Source organism: Scyliorhinus torazame, chromosome 5 (genome assembly GCF_047496885.1).
Source record: "Scyliorhinus torazame isolate Kashiwa2021f chromosome 5, sScyTor2.1, whole genome shotgun sequence".
Lineage (NCBI taxonomy): Eukaryota > Metazoa > Chordata > Chondrichthyes > Carcharhiniformes > Scyliorhinidae > Scyliorhinus > Scyliorhinus torazame.
Window position 1 is genome coordinate 166,084,660 of NC_092711.1, and position 14,812 is coordinate 166,099,471.

The 14,812-nt window shown below is 47.6% G+C and overlaps 1 long non-coding RNA gene across 1 annotated transcript in view; it reads right to left on the reverse strand.

Moving 5' to 3' along the window:
• Positions 1-14,812, reverse strand: part of LOC140420484 (uncharacterized) — a 36,383-nt gene that overhangs the window by 20,667 nt on the left and 904 nt on the right. The gene's annotated exons all lie outside the window — the stretch shown is intronic.

Sequence of the window (14,812 nt, forward strand, 5' to 3'; positions counted from 1 at the left end):
AATCATCCTCAACGAATTCCGAAAATACTTTCCTCATAACCTTGTATTTTGCTGTTAATGATGAAGCCAAAGCCCTATCCAGCCTCTTTCAGGGGAAGGAAGTGACCCGTGTCCACATCTCAGCTTCACGGTTCCATTCCTGATATTGTTCTCCCTCCGAGAAAATTCATGGATAATTAAAACCTGTCCTTCTGCCATTCTGTCACTAAAATGTCAGCAGCAATGTGCTTCTTCTCAGAGAGAGAGAATGAAACTTCTTACACACCAACACAGCACCAAAGTTTAGTGTTGATCCTCTGCTACCATGTTATTCAAAATAGTAAGAAGTCTTACAATAGCAGGTTAAAGTCCAACACGTTTGTTTCCAATCATTTCATCAGGTGACTCGCCTGATGAAGGAGCAGCGCTCCGAAAGCTAGTGATTCAAAACAAACCTGTTGGACTTTAACCTGGTGTTGTAAGACTTCCTACTGTGCCAACCCCAGTCCAACACCGGCATCTCCACATCATTCAAAATAGTGTCTGCAGAGGAAGAATCGATCGAAAGCTGAGTCGTACTTTGAACAGGTTTATTTCCAAAACAACAGAAACGCAGATACTCTCCCAGTTCCCCACCCTCACCCTTATCCCATCTACCCTATCCCCACCCTCCCACGCCCAGTTCTCCTCCCCTGAAGGTGCTGACTCTTTCCTAATGTTCACAATTAAAGGGCTGGTTTCCCCAGGAGATGGCTGACATTTGAGGGGGCAGTAAATTAATATCAGAGAGAGAAATTTCTACTGTTGTTATATGGTACAGATTAGATCTATCATTGATGGTTCTGTAATAAAATATATTCGTTATTATTTCTAGTTTTGTGATGTAGTTGTGTATCTATGTTTTATTTTTCCAGTCATAGAGTGATTATAGCACAGAAGGAGTCCATTCATTAATTTGAAACCATACCGAATCTGCTGAGCAAACCAGTCAGTACAATTGTACCTCTATATCCATGTTCCCCTGTAAGTTTAGTTCCTTCATGCTCCCAAGCTATTTCATTTTGAAATCAATAATCATCGCAGCTTCCACCAACCTCACAGGCAGGAAGTTAGAAGTCCTGACAACTCGCTCCTAAATAAAGTTTTTCCTGCACACCCACCTCTAATCAAGCAATACAGTTCGGCTGCACAGTGGTACAGCTGCTCACAATGCCAGAGACACAGGTTCGATTCCAGCCTTGGATGTGACTTGGGTGACATATCCTTTTGGTAATATGGTGACCAGAATTGTAGGCAATATTCCACGTGTGGCCTAACTAAGGTTCTGTACAGCTGCAGCATGACTTGCCAATTTTTATACTCAATGCCCGACCAATGAAGACAAGCATGCCGTCTGCCTTCTTAGCGACCTTATCCACCTGCGTTGCCACTTTCAGTGATGTTTATTGTAATTTCCCAATCTACCACAACTTGCCCCTCATACCATGATAGTTTCCTTCTGCGAGAAACACCCAGATAAATTAGGCAAAAGAACCCTGTAACCACCATAGCCCATCTTCATGGCAACGTGGCTGCTTTGGGAACTAAATATCTTCCAACGTGCAAACACCTTTTCATTCTGTGCTCCTCGTCAAACTTGGAACCAGGTAATCGCAACTAGCCTCAAAAATGGTCAGCCCATCGGAGGCAGAGGTGTTAGACCGGCCAGTCCAGCAGAAAGAAACCCTCCAATCATCACCATTCACCAGATGTCAGAATGAACAAAATGCAGTCCTGGATGTCAGTGAGAGCAGAAACAATAACAACGGAGCCAACATCTGTAATTTATTGTGAACTTGTTGGAGCCACAACAGGTGTGATGAATCCCAACCCCCCCCCCCCCCCCCCACATTGAGAGCAGATGAATGGTCTCTCCCCAGAATTAACTCGCTAGTGTCTCCGTAGTTGGGACGGATCATTGAATGTCTCCCCTGCTCAGAGCAGGTGAATGGCTTCTTCTAGGTGTGAACTCGCTGGTGTTCCTGCAGGGCGTATGGATATCTGAATCTCTTCTCTCACTAAGAACAGGTTAACGCCGTCTCCCCTGTGAACTCGCTGGTGTCTCCGCAGGTTGGATAACTGAGCGAATCCCTTCCCACACTGAGAGCAGGTGAACGGCCTCTCCCCAGTGTGAACGCGCTGGTGTATCTGCAGGTTCGATGAAGTAGTGAATCCCTTCTCACACTGAGAGCAGGTGAACGGCCTCTCCCCCGTGTGAATTCGCTGGTGTTTCCGCAGGTTCGATGAAGTAGCGAATCCCTTCTCACACTGAGAGCAGGTGAATGGCCTCTCCCCAGTGTGAAGTCGCTGATGTTTCTGCAGGCTCTTTAAAGTAATGAATCCTTTCACACACTGAGAGCAAGTGAGCGGCCTCTCCCCAGTGTGAACTAGCTGGTGTGTCCGCAGGCTCGAAGAAATAGTGAATCCCTTCTCACACTGAGAGGTGAGCGGCCTCTCCCCAGTGTGAACCTGCTGATGCGTCCGCAGGTTCGATGAATCAGTGAATCCCTTCTCACACTGAGAGCAAGTGAACGGCCTCTCCCCAGTGTGAATGCGTCGATGAGCTTCTAGCTGAGATGGGACTCTGAATCCCTTCCCACAGTCCCCACATTTCCACCGTTTCTCCATGTTTTGGGTCTCCTTTAGTCTCTCCAGGTTTGACAATAAGTTGAAGCCTCGTCCACACAAAGAACACGTGTACGGTCTCTCCCCACTGTGGATGGCGTGATGTTTTTTTCAGGCTGTGTTACTGGTTAAAGCTCTTTCCACAGTCAGTGCTCTGGAACACTCTCACTCGGGTGTGTGTGTCTCGGTGCTTTTCCAGTCACAATGATGGTTAAAATCTTTTGAAGCCGACAGAACAGACAAACATTTCTCCTTCCAGATTCAAAGTCCGGTGATATTCAGCTCCAAGGAATTGAGAGACTCAGCCAGATTGAGACGTGACTTTTGAGATTTCTGTCTGTAATTCCTCCTCTTCTAATATCCTGTAAAAACAATTTCAAAAATTCATCACTGTCAGTACAGGATAGAAATTCAGAACAGACAATTGTAGTTCCTAGAGAACATTCTTCCCTCTCTCATTCCCCAAAAGCTGTAAATCTCCATCCCACACACTCTCCCTCCATTCTCACTCTGCTGTATCTATTGCAGGGGCTATTTACCACAGGGCTAAATCGCTGGCTTTGAAAGCAGACCAAGGCAGGCCAGCAGAACGGTTCAATTCCCGTAACAGCCTCCCCGAACAGGCGCTGGAATGTGGTGACTAGGGGTTTTTCACAGTAACTTCATTGAAGCCTGCTTGTGACAATAAAACAATTTTCTTCTTTTCTTCTTCTTCTAATATTCACCCTCCCAATTCTCCTGAAGGTGCTGATTCAGGCTGATTGACAGATCCATGCTCACTGCTTCCTGTCCTGGTCACAGAGATCATAACAAATAGGAGCTGCAGTCAGCCATTCGGCCCATCAAGCATGCTCATTTATTCTGTAGGATCATTGGCCGATCTATGTCAGCAACATTCTCAGTGTTATTGACCAGAGGCTGAGTGTGCTGGCTTAATATCTGTGAGCTCAGGGCGCCGAGCTGTAAAACACCAAGGAAAGGATCGACGATCCTGAGGAGGGAATCCTGAATGTTGAGCAAGATGCCTCCTCGGGGAGGCAAGAATTAAATCCTTGGAAAACCGGCTGAGTGATGTGGTGGACTCCTGGAGAACTTGGAGAACCGAGGGTCAGAGAAAGAATATCCGAGTCGTCGGCCTGCCAGAAGGTGTGGAGGGTGAGGCTCCCATAAGGTTCTTCGAGGACCGGCTGCCACATTTTCTCAAGCTGGGTGTGAAGCCTGGGTGTTTCCAATTAGAATGGGCATCGGATCCTGTCTTTGAGGCCAAGGGATAGTTTTCATCCCAGGCCTGTAATCATTCACTTCCACAACTTGAAAGATCACCAGAGGGTCCTGGAGACGGGTAAGGCGAGGTGGGACCTGACTCCATGAGGAAGTGAGGATTTTTTGTCAGCCACACAAACGAAGCATCGAGGCTTCAATGAAATCTGAAGGGAACTCAAGGCTGCGGGAGTGAATTATGTTGCTTTATAGGTCCAACGCCGGCATCTCCACATCAAGAAGGGTGTTGACCGTGGCACATTACGAGATCAAGTCTTTCGATAATCCGACTACTGTCTTGGTCTTCGCTAAATCCTCGAAGGGCAAGGATTGGAGCGATGATTTGCAGCCCAGACTAACTGAGACTCTAATCCGGACTTTTTCCCTAGCATGGTGTTGTTGTCTGAATTTGTTATCTTTTATCCTGTTGAAGGGAGTTGTTATTCTGTGAGAGTCGATTGAATGTCTTCTTCTCCTCGAGTGTTGCAGGGACTCGTATTATCTTATCTCAGTTATGGTAGATGTGCCGTGTGCTTATTATCCATCATCTTTCTTCTATTATCCGAGCGTTAATCATTTAAAAAATATATATATTTTAATTCAAATTTTTAACATATTTTCAACACGGGTCACTTCCTTCCCCTTACAGAGAAAAGAAAAACAAAGAACACATAAGTAAACATCTTACAACTACATCACGAATTCCCCCAAGATACAAACCCCCATTAAGCAATAATAAACACAGTAGTAAACACAAAGTACACCCCCGCCCCCCACCCCCGGGTTGCTGCTGACCACCTCCGAGAAAGTCTAGGAACGGTTGCCACCACCTGAAGAACCCCTGCACAGACCCTCTCAAGGCAAATTTTACCCTCTCCAATTTAATGAACCCCGCCATGTCGCTGACCCAGGTTTCCACGCTTGGGGGCCTCGCATCCTTCCACTGCAGCAGAATCCTCCGCCGGGCTACCAGGGACGCAAAGGCCAGAATACCGGCCTCTTTCGCCTCCTGCACTCCCGGCTCGTCCGATACCCCAAATAGTGCTAACCCCCAGTTCGGCTTAACCCGGGTGTTCACCACCTTAGAAATATCCTCGCAACGCCCCTCCAGAACCCATCCAGCACCGGGCATGCCCAGAACATACGGGCGTGATTTGCTGGGCCCCCCCCGAGCACCTCCCACAATTCTCCTCCACCCCAAAGAACCTGCTCAGCCTCACCCGTCATATGCGCTCTGTGAAGATCTGAGCATTAATCATGGCAGAACCGAGTGGCGCCATTGCCGAAGGGTGGGTGTTGATGGATGCAGGTCTTCACGGGTGGGTCTAAAATGCGGGAGGGACATTCGATCCCCAATCCCTTGTTGGCCCTTCTTTTCTTCTCATTGGGAGAAGGTATCCTGAGGGTAATGACAGTCTGGTCGTGGGGTTAATCCTCCAGGTCCTCAGTCTTATTGCGGAATGTCCCCATGGATCTATTGTGGTGGTGATTCTTTTGTATTTTTGTTATTATGGGAGGGTTTATGTGTTGTTGACTTTATCCTACTCTGGTACAGACTGGGCTTTTATCTGTGAAAGGAGCAGTTTGGGGAGACTTTGGTGCCTCTGGTGTAAAGTGAGTTGGAGGAGGGGGTAATGGCGCACGCCCGATTGTGGTGTGAAAATCTGTTCCTGTTCTCTCTGTCACCTAACTAATGGCGGCAGTTAATCTGCAAATTTTCTCAGGGAATGTACGGGGCATCCATCACCCTATCAGAAGGAAAAAGATCCTCTCCTTTCTCAAGGAGAAAATTGGCATAGGTTTTGTTATAACCTGCCTGTTTACCATTGGCTGCGGACTAATGACAATCCCACAATCCTGTGGGAGTATGAGCTTCCCCAATGAGGGGGGCGGAGAAATCATTAGCAGACTCCCTGTATAAATAAAGCTGGCCAGTTTGGAACCAGCAGGAAGGAGGGAGCAGCAAGTGAAGTTGCTGCTGTTGTGTATATATATGTTATTGTAAATAAATTTTATTTCTTTGTATCCTTAAAACTCGTGCTCCCTCGCAAAACTGGCAATGAGGGTTAAAGAGAATAGCTGTCTACACTGCTGAAGCCACCTCCCTGGATTTTTGTTGGATACAGGTTGGAAGTAGATTTCTATTACACCATGCCTCTGTACGGACGTTTGGATGTTTTTGATGCTGCGCTGGAAAGCTGGAACCAGTATGCACAACGGATGCGTTACTATTTCCGGGCAAACAACATCACCGAAAACGAGCGCCAGGTGGTCATATTGCTCACCGCCTGTGGCCCGCATACGTTTGGGGTGATTAGGAGCCTTACGTACCCACCTGCGCCGGACACCAAAACGTTTGATGAACTTGTGAACTTAGTGGGGCAACATTTTAACCCAATCCTGTCCACGATAGTCCAACGTTATCGGTTTAATACCGCTGAGAGGACCCCAGGTGCAGAATGCCGACATTCTATCCAGGCTACGCAGGATTGCGGAGTACTGTGACTATGATGAGACCTTGTCAGAAATGTTACGCGACCATTTGGCTTGCGATATTAACAATGCGGCCACCCAGAGAAAGTTGATAGCTGAGCCAACATTGACTTTTCAACAGGCCATTCAAATAGTATTGTCCCGAGAGAGTGCAGAATGAGGAGTGCAAGAGCGACAGGGAATGCAGGTGCATGCCTTGGGGCGCAACTCCTTCCGTCCGAAAACATCCCCCCAAACTCCTGCGTTACCTTGGGCGAGGCGACGTCCGGATCGATGCCAGTGGCTGTCGGACATTCCTCCCCGAGGGGAGCCTTCTCCAGAACCAGTGTTCTGGGCTTTTCACAGTAACTTCATTTGAAGCCTACTTGTGACAATAAGCGATTTTCATTTCATTTCATTTCATTTTCGTTTAATTTCATTTCATTTCAACCAATGGATGAGGAGCCATGTCCGTGTCAGACTTATAGGCGCCGACCCCGTCGCTGGCCCTGTTATTGTAAATAAATGTTTTTTCTTTGTATCCTTAAAACAAAGGATTCTTTGTGGCCCTCACAAAAGCATTATTACAGGAAACACATCTGGATGATGACAAACACTTCAAATTGAGGCGGGATTGGGTGGGGTAGGATTTTTCACCTCCTTCATCAAGTAGCAGGGGTGTGGCGATCCTTATTAATAAAAATATCACATTTAAGGTTGAAACCTGCACCAAGGACAAAGGAGGTAGATATGTGATCATTAGAGGTTTGGTGCATGGAGATGTTGTTTCAATAATGAATATTTATGGATCCCCGAATTACTCCCCGGAGTTCATTACTAAGGCTTTTGTGGATTTTGCAGAGTTAGCTTCGACTAACACTTTTGTGGTTGGCAACTTCAACTGCCACTTAAATCCTCTGGTAGATAAGCTCCCGGTTACCAGGAACCACCCCCCCCCCCCCCCCCCTCACGCTGCAAGCTAGGGCGTTGGCCTCGGCTTGTGAGGAGGTGGGTTATGTGGATGTTTGGAGAACTTTGCACCCGAGGGGCAGAGATTTTACCTTCTTTCCAGCCCCACATCAATGTCATACTAGAATCAACACTTTTTTGGTGCCGAGAACGATCCTACACCTGGTGTCCACTTGCACTACAGGGAGCATCGTAATCGCAACCCTTCTCCTGTTTTTCTGGAGTTTCTGCTCGAGGGCTCACCCCCAGGTCGAGAATGTGGAGGTTTGATGCCTTCCTGATAAGAGACATTTCATTTACTGCACACTTTACGGAATAGTTTGAGTTCTTCCTTTCGGTTAACTCGACCCCTGGTATTTCCCCCTCCATTTTGTGGGAGACATGTAAAGTTTATACTCTGGGGGGGCTGATAATTTCTTACCCTGCTAATAAAAGGTGCAGGATGCTGGAGAACTAACGGCATCTGGAGTTTTGTTTGGCAAAATCAAATAAATCATATGGAGGGCCCGAGTCGGCTATTGTTGAAGGAGGTTGACACGGCAAGAGCGGCTTTGGGTTAACACGGCAAGAGCGGCTTTGGGTTAACACGGCAAGAGCGGCTTTGGGTTAACACGGCAAGAGCGGCTTTGGGTTAACACGGCAAGGGCGGCTTTGGGTTAACACGGCAAGAGTGGCTTTGGGTTAACACGGCAAGAGCGGCTTTGGGTTAACACGGCAAGAGCGGCTTTGGGTTAACACGGCAAGAGCGGCTTTGGGCTCCCGATTGTCTCAGCAGAAAAGTTAGGCGTTTGCGAGGCAGAAGTTGTACGAGTTTGGGAATAAGCTGAGCAAATACTTAGCCTGTTTGATAAAGAAAAGGTTGACTTCAGAGCAATTACCTCTGTTCGGCTTGGGAGAGGGAAAAGGGTCATGAAGACAAACTTGGATTTCAGGAATTCTATGCAGGATTATACAAGTCTGAGCAGTCTGGTGATGTGTTGGTGGGTGTGGAACATTGTTTTCTCTTCCCTGAAGCTTCAGGAGGCCTCAGAAAGCCAACATGAGGCTCTTAATGCTCCTCTTTCTAGGGCAGAGTGTCAAAGGCCATGAAGGAGCTGCAGCCGGGTAAAGTCCCGGGACCGGATGTCTGTGGGTGTGAGTTTTATCGGGGGTTTGAGGATTTGTTGTTGGACCCATTGGTAGATATGTGTTGTCACTCTTTTGACTCGGGGATGCTGCCACCGACTCTTCGTGAGGCTAATATCTCTTTGATTCTGAAGGTGGGCAAGGACCCAGAGGAGTGGACCTCTTATTGGCCAATCTCTCTTTTGAATGTTGACTTGAAACTGCGATCTTTACGTTTTGGCGATAAGGCTGGAGGACATCCTTCCGACAATCGTGTGGGAGGACCAGACTGGGTTTATACGGGGAAGATTGTTGGAAGGTTGCTGAATGTGATTCAGGCTTTTCAGAAATGTGCATTGGATGGGCTGCTGATCTTCTTCGATGCAGAGAAAGCTTTTGCTCGAGTTGAGTGGAATTATCTGGTGTATCCGCTGTGAGGCTTCGGGTTGGGTGAGGATTATAGAGTGGATTAAATTGTTATATCACAGACCGGCAGTGGCGGTGCTCACCAATGGTATAAGGATGTCAAATTTTGAGCTTCAGAGAGGAACTAGACAGGGCTGCCCTCTGTTCCCCTTGCTGTTTGCGTTGGCCATTGAGCCCTTGCCGGAGGATATTAGATCGGATCCTCTGATATCGGGCCTGGAGGGTGGGGTGAGGCAGCACAAGATCACTGTGTGTGCAGATGACGTGCTGCTGTTTGTATTGAACTCCAGTGTTTCAGTCCCGGCCATTATTGGAGTAGTGGATAGGTTTAGTGGCTTCTCTCGTATCGAGATTAATTTTACTGAGTTTGAGCCCATGTCGGTGGGGAGGGGTTGAGGGGTAAGCTCCCTCCTCATGCTAACTTCCCCTTCAGATGCCCCCCCCCCCCCCCCCCCCCCCCCCCCCCATGCCATTTAAAAACCTGGGAATGTCAATGTCCCCCTCTTTCAGACAGCTATATGGGGCCAACTCTCCACAGCTGATGGTGACTATTAGGTGGGATCTTGCCCGGTGGTCGGCTCTTCCGATTTCATGGCAAGGGAGGATGCCTTCATTAAAATGAATGTGTTGCCAGGACTGTTGTACCCTCGGCAGATGCTGCCTATACTGCTGTCGACCAGAGTCGTTAGGGAAATTTATCAAATCAGGGCAGGACCTACTCAGTTAATGGTAGGGAGTTGGGGAGACTTACAGAACAAAGAGATCTACGAATAGAGGTTCATAGCTCCTTGTAGGTGGAGTCGCAGGTGGACAGGGTGGTGAAGAAGGCATTCAGTATGCTAGGTTTTATTGGTTAGAATATTGAATACAATAGTTGGGATGTCTTGTTGAAGTTGTACAAGACATTGGTAAGACCACACATGGAATACTGTGTTCAGTTCTGGCCACCCTATTATAGAAAGAATGTTGTTAAACTAGAAAGAGTGCAGAAGAGATTTACCAGGATGCTGCCAGGACTTGATGGTCTGAGTTATAAGGAGAGGCTGGATAAGCTGGAACATTTTTCCCTGGAGCGTAGGAGGCTTAGTGGTAATCTTATAGAGGTCTATAAAATAATGAGGAGCATAGATAAGGTATACAGTCGACATCTTTCCCCTAAGGTAGAGGAGTCTAGAACTAGAGGGCATAGGTTTAAGGTGAGAGGAGAGAGATACAAAAGAGACCAGAGGGGAAATTTCTTCACACAGAGGGTGGTGAGCATCTGGAACGGCTGCCAGAGGCAGGTACAATTTTGTCATTTAAAAAGCAGTTAGACAGTAACAAGGGCAGGGTGGGTATAGAGGGAAATGCTAACAAGTGGGACTAGCTTAGTGACAGAAACTGGGCGGCAGGGACAAGCTGGGCCGAAGGGCCTGTTTCCATGCTGTAAACATCTATGGCTCTACCTGGAACAAAAAGAAATATCGCCTCAAGTTTGTTAAGCTCCAATCACCAGGAGCTAAGGGAGGGTATGGTCTCCTGAAAATCAGGCTTCATCAATTGGGCTCTCGTCTGGGGGATTGGGTTAGGATGGAGCCAACATTCATCAGGCTCAATACAGAAGCAGACAAGTCAGTTCTCCCTCTATCCAAAACTGGCATAGGCTGATTATGGAATGCATTATGGAATGCATCTCCATGCAATTTTTAATGTCTGTAATTCATTTTGAGTCTGATGCATTGGGTAAAGTATGGGACTTCTACCTCAAATACATATGCTCCAATTTGACTGACTTGCTCCTCCTGGGCTTCTATGAGTGAATTCAATTTAACTTAGGCTGGGAGTAGGGCACAGTGGTTAGTACTGCTACCTCAGCTCCAGGGACCCAGGTTCAATTCCAGCCTTGGGTGGCTGTCTGTGTGGAGTTTGCATATTCTTCTTGTGTCTGGGTGTGTTTCCTCTGGTTACGCTAAATTGCCCCATAGTGTTCAAGATGTGTAGGTTAGGTGGGTTGACCATGATCAATGCACCGAGTTACGAGGATAGGATGGGGAGTGGGCTTCAGTGAAGTGGTCTTTCTGAGGCTCAGTGCAGACTTGAGGGGTGAATGGCCTTCTGCACTGTAGGAGTTCTATGTCATCTATGTTGTGTTATTCATTTTAATTTGATTATGTGGCTAGTCTGTTTGCAATATTTTTGGGTTTACAAACTGAATTGTTATCCTCCTTTTTTATATAATCTTACCTTCTTTCCCCATTCACTATTTTAACCTGTTAATCGGTTGTTCAATTAATCTGGCATTTCATCTCGAGGCTCTGGTCCCTCAAATATCCTGTTCCAAATGAATTCTGCAATATGTTGCTAGTATTTATATTGGCAATGTCTCTTGTTCCGCTTTGTGCCCATTTTTTCTGTTACTCTGTTGCGTTCATTGTTTAAAACATGATTTTAAAAATAACAATTTATTAAAAATCTGTCCAACTCATACATGAATATTTTCAATGACCCCCACACCCCACTGGTCCCTGTGGAAGAGAAATCCAGAGATTAATAACCCTCTGAGAGAAGAGATGACTGGTAATATGTAATGTAGCGACAGTACAATATTACAAGGCTAGAAATAATAATAAATGTACTTTATTAGAGAACCATAAATAATATATCTAATCTGTACCAGATAACAACATGAGACATGTCTCTGTCCGACATTAATTTACTGTCTTCCTTTTTTTTTAAAAAATATATTTTATTCAAGATTTTTTGGCCAAACATAACAGTACGTAGTGTTTCTTTTACACAACAATAAAGCAATGTAAATAACAGTGGCCAGTTTTAAACAAATAAATAAATAATATATAAACAGAAACAAAAACAAAACTAAATGGCAACTGCCTTGTCAAAAATAAATACTCTCCAAAGATACAATCCAACAGTCCAATATACATTACCTAAAACAAGTGCCTATACATATACAATAACATCCCTGAGAGTCCGTCCGATTCCTCCCCCCACCCCCCCCCCCCCCCACCCCCCACCCCTCCCCCCTGGTTTGCTGCTGTTGTCTTCTTCTTTTCCATTCCCTCTATCTTTCTGTAAGGTATTCGACGAACGGTTGCCACAGCCTGGTGAACCCTTGAGCCGAACCACTTAGTACGAACTTACTCCGTTCTAACTTTATAAACCCTGCCATGTCGTTTATCCAGGTCTCCACACCCGGGGGTTTGGCTTCCTTCCACATTAACAATATCCTGCGCCGGGCTACCAGGGACGCAAAGGCCAAAACATCAGCCACTCTCACCTCCTGCACTCCCGGCTCTTCTGCAACCCCAAATATAGCCAACCCCCAGCTTGGTTCGACCTGGACCCCCACCACCTTCGAAAGCACCTTTGCCACCCCCACCCAAAACCCCTGTAGTGCCGGGCATGACCAGAACATGTGGGTATGATTCGCTGGGCTTCTCGAGCATCTCGTACACCTATCCTCTACCCCAAAAAATTTACTGAGCCGTGCTCCAGTCATATGCGCCCTGTGTAACACCTTAAATTGTATCAGGCTTAGCCTGGCACACGAGGACGATGAGTTTACCCTACGTAGGGCATCAGCCCACAGCCCCTCCTCAATCTCCTCCCCCAGCTCTTCTTCCCATTTCCCTTTCAGCTCATCTACCATGATCTCCCCCTCGTCCCTCATTTCCCTATATATGTCCAACACCTTACCATCCCCCACCCATGTCTCTGAGATCACTCTATCCTGCACCTCCTGTGTCAGGTGAATTCCCTCACCTGTTGCCTCGCAAAAGCCCTCAGTTGCATATACCGAAATGCATTCCCTTGGGGCAACCCATATTTTTCCGTCAGCGCTCCCAGACTCGCAAACGTCCCATCTACGAACAGATCTCTCAATTGTGCTACCCCTGCTCTTTGCCATGCTCCAAATCCCCCATCCATTCTCCCCGGAACAAACCTATGGTTACTTCTTATCGGGGACCGCACCGGGGCTCCCGTCCTTCCCCTATGCCGTCTCCACTGCCCCCAAATTTTCAATGTAGCCACCACCACCGGGCTTGTGGTGTATTTCTTCGGTGAGAACGGCAACGGTGCCGTCACCATAGCTTGTAGGCTAGTCCCACTGCAGGACGCCCTCTCCAATCTCTTCCACGCCGCTCCCTCCTCTTCTCCCATCCACTTACACACCATTGAAATATTGGCGGCCCAGTAGTACTCACTTAGGCTCGGTAGTGCCAGCCCCCCCCTGTCCCTACTACGCTGCAAAAATCCCCTCCTCACTCTCGGGGTCTTCCCGGCCCACACAAAACTCAAAATACTCTTCTCGATTCTTTTGAAAAAAGCCTTCGTGACCACCACCGGGAGGCACTGAAACGCAAAAAGGAATCTCGGGAGGACCACCATTTTAACCGCCTGCACCCTCCCTGCCAGTGACAGGGACACCATGTCCCATCTCTAAAAGTCCTCCTCCATCTGTTCCACCAACCGCGTTAAATTAAGCCTATGTAATGTACCCCAATTCTTGGCTATCTGGATCCCCAAGTACCGAAAGTCCCTTGTTACCTTCCTCAACGGTAAATCCTCTATTTCTCTGCTCTGCTTCCCTGGATGCACCACAAACAACTCACTTTTCCCCATGTTCAATTTATACCCTGAAAAATCCCCAAACTCCCCAAGTATCTGCATTATCTCTGGCATCCCCTCCGCTGGGTCCGCCACATATAGCAACAAATCATCCGCATACAGAGATACCCGGTGTTCTTCTCCTCCCCTGAGTACTCCCCTCCACTTCCTGGAACCCCTCAATGCTATGGCCAGGGGCTCAATCGCCAGTGCAAACAATAACGGGGACAGAGGACATCCCTGCCTCGTCCCTCTATGGAGCCGAAAATACTCAGACCCCCGTCCATTCGTGACCACACTCTCCATCGGGGCCCTATACAGCAACTGTACCCATCTGATATACCCATCTCCAAAGCCAAATCTCCTCAGCACCTCCCACAAATAATCCCACTCCACTCTATCAAATGCTTTCTCGGCATCCATCGCCACCACTATCTCCGCTTCCCCCTCTGGTGGGGGCATCATCATTACCCCTAGCAGCCTCCGTATATTTGTATTCAGCTGTCTCCCCTTCACAAACCCAGTTTGGTCCTCATGAACCACCCCTGGGACACAATCCTCTATCCTCGTTGCCATTACTTTGGCCAGAATCTTAGCATCCACATTCAGGAGGGAAATAGGCCTATAGGACCTGCATTGCAGCGGGTCTTTTTCCTTCTTCAGGAGGAGCGATATCGTTGCCTCTGACATAGTCGGGGGCAGCTGCCCCCTTTCCCTCGCCTCATTAAAGGTTCTCATCAGTAGCGGGGCCAGCAAGTCCATATATTTCCTATAGAATTCAACTGGGAATCCGTCTGGTCCCGGGGCCTTCCCTGCCTGCATGCTCCCAATCCCTTTCACTACTTCCTCCATCTCAATCTGTGCTCCCAGTCCCGCCCTCTCCTGCTCCTCCACCTTAGGAAATTCCAGCTGATCCAGAAAGCACATCATTCTCTCCTTCCCATCCGGGGGCTGAGCTTCTGATAGCTTCAAAAAAGTCTATCCGTGAATAAACTTTGTGGACATAGGAGAAAAACGAAAACTCCTTACTCCTAGGTCTACTAAATCTCCAGGGGTCTACTCCTCCCATCTGCTCCATAAAGTCCTTAAGCACCCTAGCTGCAGCCGGCCTCCTTCCGGTCCTGGACCTCAATCTGTCCAGCCCTGGGTCCAGCACCGTATTAAAATTTCCCACATTACCAACTTCCCCACCTCTAGGTCCGGGATACGTCCTAACATACGCCTCATAAAGTTGGCATCATCCCAGTTCGGGGCATATACGTTCACTAAGACCACCGCCTCCCCTTGCAATTTGCCACTCACCATCACGTATCTGCCCCCACTATCCGCC